At 42.3% G+C, this 7,590-nt stretch overlaps 1 long non-coding RNA gene across 1 annotated transcript; it reads left to right on the forward strand.

The window, feature by feature from the left end:
• The first annotated feature begins 1,692 nt into the window (after nucleotides 1-1,692).
• Nucleotides 1,693-7,151, forward strand: LOC115893198. Its single transcript, XR_004053164.1, has 4 exons — nucleotides 1,693-2,436; nucleotides 3,797-3,941; nucleotides 5,558-5,610; nucleotides 6,640-7,151. It is a non-coding gene; the product is annotated as an uncharacterized LOC115893198 (long non-coding RNA).
• The last annotated feature ends 439 nt before the right edge of the window (nucleotides 7,152-7,590 follow it).

Raw genomic sequence — 7,590 nt, forward strand, 5'->3', positions numbered from 1 at the left:
AAGAGTGGGGGGAAATGCACAGAGTGTTCCTTATTTAGAAACTTCTTAAGTAAGTTATATTACATATATGATGGAATATTGTGCAGATATTAAAGCAAATGAGATGGATCTATATATGGTGATATAGAAAAAAATACCCAAGATTCATTAATCAGTTAAAAAAAAACAGCAGAATGGTGTTTTTACTCTTACACTTTTTAAAAACATTCTATCACAAAATTATGCCATATTCATAAATAATCACAAGGAATTGATGACCAGTTACTTTTAGGATGGGACAGGGCAGACAAGTGGGCAGGGGTGCTTTCATTCTCCATCCTGTACCTTTCTAAAATGTTTGATTTTTTTTAAGTATACACCATGTTCATTTTTCCCTCTATGAAATCTTTGAGACCAGGTATATTTTGGGATTCTAAATTTTTCTGATTTTAAAAGATCATATGATCTCTACACTATTTATTAAAGTCCTCAGCAGAGTCTGGGGCAACATGCCACATTCAAGCATGGTAATACTTCTGCAGTGAAGTTTATGATTACTTACACCAAGTGAGATCTTTTGAAGACTATGAATCTCTCATTGGATGAGATCAGGGTAAGTTTCTCCACCAAATAGGTGCTCAGGGCTTTTCAAATTCAGAATTGCAGGTAACAGACTGGGGACTTACAATAGCACTATTCAACTTTTCTTATAATAACCCAGTGTGTGAGAGCAATGAGATTATGGACAAATGAGATTTTGTTTCTTATATTTTGCTGTATTTTATTCTATAATTCTTTGCCAGTTTTTTACTCCCCAGAAGCAATTGAGAATAATAGTTCAGAGGAACAAGGAGAAAGAATTCACGAGGACAGTGTTCCTCCCTGAATGACAACTAAGGGCAAAGAGGGTCTGCTCCAACAAAAACAAGCTCTAAATTCTACTAGTTGTTAACAATTTAGGCCAATTTGCTATTGCTTTGCAGAGTTGGAACCGCAGAGTGAGGCACTCTCCTTATTGACTTCAACCTTACACTACGAGAGACTCAGAAAGGAGGACAATGCCAGTGGGCGTTCAAAGTCTAACCAGTTAATGCCGCTGAAAATGGTGAGAGGCCCCTGCAACAGCTGACGACCACCTTTCAACAGTAAGGGACTCGTCTAGGCTTTTCTTTGTTTCACAGATTTCATGGAACAGCACCTTTGCTATTCTCAGGTGGCACACACCTTTGGATGAAACCACTGGTCCTGTACCAGTGAAACTGTAGCTTTATTTTGTGGCTTTTGCTACTTCATTTGTGACTGCCTTACTGTCAAAAATTCACTTACTGATGGCAGAAAGAACGGAGTTCTAATTTTATTTCCAGGCTGCTGCTCTAGTTCATATCTACACAGATGGGTCTATATTAGTTGGTCATGGCAGAGCTGAATTGGGACAGGGTATTAACACCAAAATGACACAGGTGAAAGAGGTTGTTTCAGTTTCGCCATCAGCCAGAATTGGACTTCATAAAATATTCCCAGACTGCACTGTATCACCTTTGGGCTTTGTGATGCAATGACTAGAATTCTCCACAGCATCCCTAGGAGCTCATTCTGAATTACCTGGTAATAAGCCAACTGGAACTTGGGAAGAGGGCTTCACCTGCCTTCTCTAGCGGGAGGGGTTTCACCAAAACTCAGCTTCCCAGGGAACCAGTGGCTCCTCACCCTTGACTGGAGCAGCTGTAACTTTTCATGGGCTCCAAAGTTCAGTGAGGAGCGGCAGCATTCCCGGACAACTCCTGTGTATTAATTACACATATATTTAAGTTCTAATTGCACCCCAAATCCAGACTTCCTGGTGCCAGACAACTTGTTCATTCCTCAGTCAAGTCCACTTTCTCATGCTTACTCTATGAAAAGGGCACCCATGATAAGGTCAGGGTCCCCCCTCTAGAATGCAGACCTCCTTATTTGAGAACAGAGATCTCCCCAGGCTGCCCTCTTGGAAGGACAGAGAGCAGAAGCCTTACTGAGCCAAAGATCCTGGTATCTGGAGAAGGGCAAGCGCGGCATCCCATTTTGAGAGGGGACAGGTGCAGATATCCCTGGTTTGGTCAGCTGAACTTGAAGACCAGTGCCAAGAGTATCTCACTCAATGCTGGTCACTCAGTGACCCAGGTTCCAAGCAAGTCTCTCACAAAGCTTTAATGAGTACCTGCCCCTGGAGTAACGTAATGAAAACAATACTGAGTGCTGTACAGTCATGCCTCACTTAACGACAGGGATATGATCTGAAAAACACATCTTTAGGCAATTTTGCCATTGTGGGGACATCACAGAGTAGTATATTTTCATAAACCTAGATGGTATGGCCTACTGCACACTTAGGCTATATGGTCTGGCCTATTGTTCCTAGGCTCCAAACCGGCGCAGCATATTACTACACTGAATACTGTAGGCAATGGTAACATAATGGTAAGTATTTGTGTACCCAGATATATCCAAACATAGAAAAGGTACAGTAAAAATCTGGTATAAAAGATAAAAAAAATTTACACCTGTATAAGACACTTACCATGAATGGAGCTTGTAGGAGTAAAAGTTGCTCTGGCTGGGTCAGTAAGTAGTGAGTGGATGTGAAGACCTGGCACATGAGTGTAGACTTAATAAACACTGCACACTTAGGCTACACTACATTTATTTTAAAAATAATTAGGTCAGGTGTGGTGGCTTACACCTGTAATCCCAGCACTCTGGGAGGCTGACGCAGGCTGATCACTTGAGTCCAGGAGTTCAAGACCAGCCTCAGCAACATGGGGAAACCCTGTGTCTACAAAAGAAAATATGAAAATTAGCCAAGCATGGTGGCATACACCTGTAGTTCCAGCTACTTGGGAGGCTGAGGTAGGAGGATCACCTGAGCCCAGGAGATGGAGGTTTCAGTGAGCCGATATCATGCTGCTGACCTCTAGCCTGGGCAACAGAGCCAAAAAAATAAAGTTAAATTAAAAAATAAAGTAATTATGCCACAACACTATGACAGCTATGATGTCACTAGGCAATAGGAATTTTTCAGTTCCATTATAATCTTGTGGGACCGCTGTCATATATGTGGTCCACTGTTGACTAAAATATCATTATGCCACACGTGAATGCATTTAAAACAACCCTTCAAAGTAGGTATTAATGCCCACATAATTCAAACAAAAATACTTTGGAGAGCAAAGGGAGCCACTGACATTAACACAAAGACAACCAGTGTAAACAGGGATTGTCCTGGGCAAAGCAGGCTGTGTGGTCACCTGGTTCTGGTATCTCCAGGTCACGGACAAGATCCCCACGGCATGGAGAGTATAAGTGATCCATATACCGAGAAGAAGCAGAGCTATTCAATCACAGGGATGTCTGACTCTAAAACTCACATTTCTCTACACACCACGCTGCCTTTCTCTGTGCCTGCGTTCTTGTGTTCACTGCCTGGACAGGGATTTTCATAGGCTTGGTAAGTATGCAGCAAATCCTAAATGGAACCTCAGCACATAAAACACATAAAAACAGAGCCATTTTGGTTGAACTAGGCAAATGGATCTTGCAGTCTATCTATCCTCCCTTTAGCCTCCACTTTTACCTCCTGGGTGAAAAATCCCTGTCTTGGCACTGGTTCCACAGGGAACACCAGAGTCAGCCCCTTGTCCAGAGGTGGAGACAAGCCAAATGGAAGGTATCTGCAGGACGCAGGGAGGATGGTGATTGTTACAGGGTGAGAAACACAGTCGAGTTTGAAAGGTTTCCCTATTTGATTCTCTGCCACTCTTCTGTCCATTTCCACCTACAGAATACCTGCCAGACTCTCATGGAATGCTTTGAACCTATCATCAGATGGAGTGCTAGTGGCACCTGGGAGAAGTGGATGAACACCAGGTGTGGCTGAAGCCTGCAGAGCTCCTGTGGGATCACTGAGTGGAAGCACCTGTTCCCAGGTATGCTGCATCCCTGCCACTTCCTCCTCCTGTCCTGTACAACCTGGGGCATCCCTCCCCAGTCATCAGTGAGCAGGCGGATCAACTGGGCATCAGTTAAAATGCAGATTCTTATTCTGTATGTCTGAGTGGGGCCTCAGAGTCTGCATTTCCATCAACCTCCCATGTAATACCTGCACTGCTGAACCACGCTTTAAGTAGCACTCCTGACTGGTGGATATAAAATGATAGTATCTCCATCATAAGGAGGTGACCAGGAGCTAGGAAGAAGGTCATTCTTACATTGGTCCAGCAATTAAAGATTAGTAAGCTGAGTTCATAACGGACAGATATAAATCAATCATTCACCTTGCAACCACATCTTATGAAACAGAAATCTCTGATTCATCTAGATATTTACTCACATCTGGAGAAATAGCTCAGTAACAGTGTTAAAGCCATTCATGTTTAAATACCACTTAGTGTGTGTCTGGTTATTTGCTAAGGAAGATAGAGCCTACATCATCTAAAGTTCAACTTTGGGCCGGGCGCAGTGGCTCACGCCTGTAATCCCAGCACTTTGGGAGGCCAAGATGGGCGGATCACGAGGTCAGGAGATCGAGACCATCCTGACTAACACAGTGAAACCCTGTCTCTACTAAAAATACAAAAATTAGCTGGGCATGGTGGCGGGTGCCTGTAGTCCCAGCTACACGGGAGGCTGAGGCAGGAGAATGGCGTGAACACGGGAGGCGGAGCTTGCAGTGAGTGGAGATCGCGCCACCGCACTCCAGCCTGGGTGACAGAGCGAGACTCCGTCTCAAAAAAAAAAAAAAAGGTCAACTTTGGAAATTTTCAGGGAAAAAAAGCAATACATTTAAAGGAAGTTCTTGCAGGGGGAAGCTGTTATATTGGATTACATTTTGAAAAACAGCTTCAGCTAAAACTACAAATGCTTGCTATTTTTCACACCTGCATTTCAAACATTTATAGGGAAAACTGGATAGTCTTTGGGTGGTAGTTCTTGTTCTTCTTTCAGAATAAAGACTTCATTTTAAAACGTGACCCAGATTTTTAAAAATTGAGGCAGCAGAAGTTCTGCAAGGCCCTGAGTATTTAATTAGTGCTGTTAGAAAGTTTCCAGGTGATTTTGAAGTTTTGTGGGAAGCCCTCAGGGAGCGGCAATGGATGGGATGTGGTGGCAGTAAATTGAGGGATTACCGAACTTACCTCCTTTATCTCTTAGTTTCTCTGAAACTTAAAAATACATGCATATTCCAACCAAGCTGACGCTCCATCTAGACTGGTTCCCCATATATGGAGACAGGAGGATGGAGATCCTCGGCTAGACTTTGTTTGGGGACCCTGAATTTAAACTTCCACCACAGGTGTTTACCTTCATCACTTCTTCCCTTGCTCTTTAAATAGATACACCAAAGCAATGACTTAGCAATCATCCTGGGCATCCTTAGCAATCATTCTTCGCAGAGAACCCACTTGGGCACTCTGCTTGTTCACTCAGTAAAATAACATTCCCAACAATAAGGAAAATTATGACATCTAGAAAACCATTATTTTCCCATGTTTTGCTTTTGTCCAGTTGTGTATTTTTCCTTTCATCATATTCTTTTTTGCAGGTTAATGAAGCGTTTGCTCAAAGCATTAGTCTCTCTGCCACTGGATATTTTAAGTAAAAGGTATCTGATACCGTCCTACAATTATTCCCTTTTAGAATGGAAAAGGGACTTTGAAAAGATGTGCTCAGTTGTTTATATTTTTAATATTAAGTCTATTATTATTTATTTTATTTCTTTTTTATTGAAAGGTTTTCATTAGAAAGAGAAATGCTGTATTATCAGAACAGGAAGGCAGATAATTTTGAGATGAGTCCCATAATTTCCTTCCTGCAATGCCTTATAGATTTGATATTAAATGATACTGTGAATAGTGAGGACAGATAAAGACAGAGGGATTTTTGCAAAGCTTTTAGTGTTTCCCAGTATGGATTTAGTGCTTATACCTTTCAGTCTTAGTGTCTAATAGGATGCAGCACTTTGGGATTTCTAATATTTCTTGCTCTCCAGAAATCTTGCGTTATATCCTGCCTCTTGTGACTGACTCTCTTCTCTTGTCTAATGGGAGATTGGTTATAAAAGCTGTGATGACCAAAACAACCCCATACAGATAGCATGGGAAGTTGAGCAAGGTACCCCATTAGACATGAGAATTTGTCCAAACAAGCAACAGGAAGATCTCACTGGAAGCAATAAGAAACTAACCATGCTTTTACCATATTGAGCATACATGGGCACATCTCCTAGGCTTATTGGGAGGGTTGTCTGGTATCCTGGTGGCATCTATAAATACAAAGCTCACATCTGAAGGTAGGTTGGATCTTCTTGAATGGGGAGGTCATGCCTAGTGTCAGTAACCCAGAGGAAAGACGTGAATTTAGGAAACTAGAACTGAGGGAGCTCATATTCTGTTGGTCTCACAGGTCAACCATGGAAGTTACAGGCACCCCTGGCCAGTGGGTATAAATAATAGTCACCATCATGAGGAGGTAGACCAGAAACCAGGAAGAACCCATGTATTGGTTCAACAATTGAAGAGAAGTAAGCTGAGTTGTAAAGATCAATGAAATTGTCTCTTTTTCTTGTTCTTTTGTTTCCTCCTTTCATTTATCCAGGTTTTATATGAACATTCTAACTCTGATCAGTTGGTCTACGGAGAATCAACCCAAGAGTCCTGCATCCAGTATAAGAAAAAAAGAGGGAAACAGTGCCCCGTTAGGCCAATGTGTCAGTGGTAGGATCAGACATAGACCCCAAAGGAAGTGAGTCTTGGGTGAAAGCCAAGGCCATAAGGACGACCCAGTGCCAACCCTGAGGTTCTGAACTTTATTTTTAGTAAGAAAAGTGAAATTTCCTCACAGCAATAGGCAAAAATGGAAAGCTATCCTGGCACACAAGTATAGAATGCCACCAGAGACAAGCAGCTGGCAGAAAAAGCCAGGCCACCAGCAACAGAGACAAAGAACTGTGAGCTTGAGAGGCTATAGCAGATGACGAGGGATGGATAGTGAGGGAGAAAGACACTAAGATGCAACAGAGGCTCGGTGGCTAGTCTTGGGACCCAGCCAGGGCTTATTGTAAAATAAGCACTTGGTAACTTTATATATCTTTGCCTTGGCAACCAGGAAACTCAAAGTTAAATTTTATGCTTCATTTAGTTATGTTTTGTTGTTGCTGTTGTTGTTTGTAGAGACTGAGTCTTGCTCTGTCACCCAGGCTGGAGTGCAGTGGCATGATCTTGTCTCACTGCAACCTCTGGCTCCCGGGTTCAAACAATTCTCCTGCCTCAGCCTCCCGAGTAGCTGGGACTACAGGTGCATGCTGCCACCCCCATCTAATTTCTTTTGTATTTTAGTAGAGACAGGGTTTCACCGTGTTGCCCAGGTTGGTCTCAAACTTCTGAGCTCAGGTAATCCTCCCGCCTCGGCCTCCCAAAATGTTAGGATTATAGGCCACCACACCTGGCCAGTTTTTATCATATATAAATTCCTACTCTCTTATTATTCATTTCATCTCATTTCTTGACTCTCATCTTTAACACTTATTTTAATGATTTGACTATTGTATTTGTATCTAATGTGAATGCTTTCTATAAA

Source organism: Rhinopithecus roxellana, chromosome 14 (genome assembly GCF_007565055.1).
Source record: "Rhinopithecus roxellana isolate Shanxi Qingling chromosome 14, ASM756505v1, whole genome shotgun sequence".
Taxonomy (NCBI): Eukaryota; Metazoa; Chordata; class Mammalia; order Primates; family Cercopithecidae; genus Rhinopithecus; species Rhinopithecus roxellana.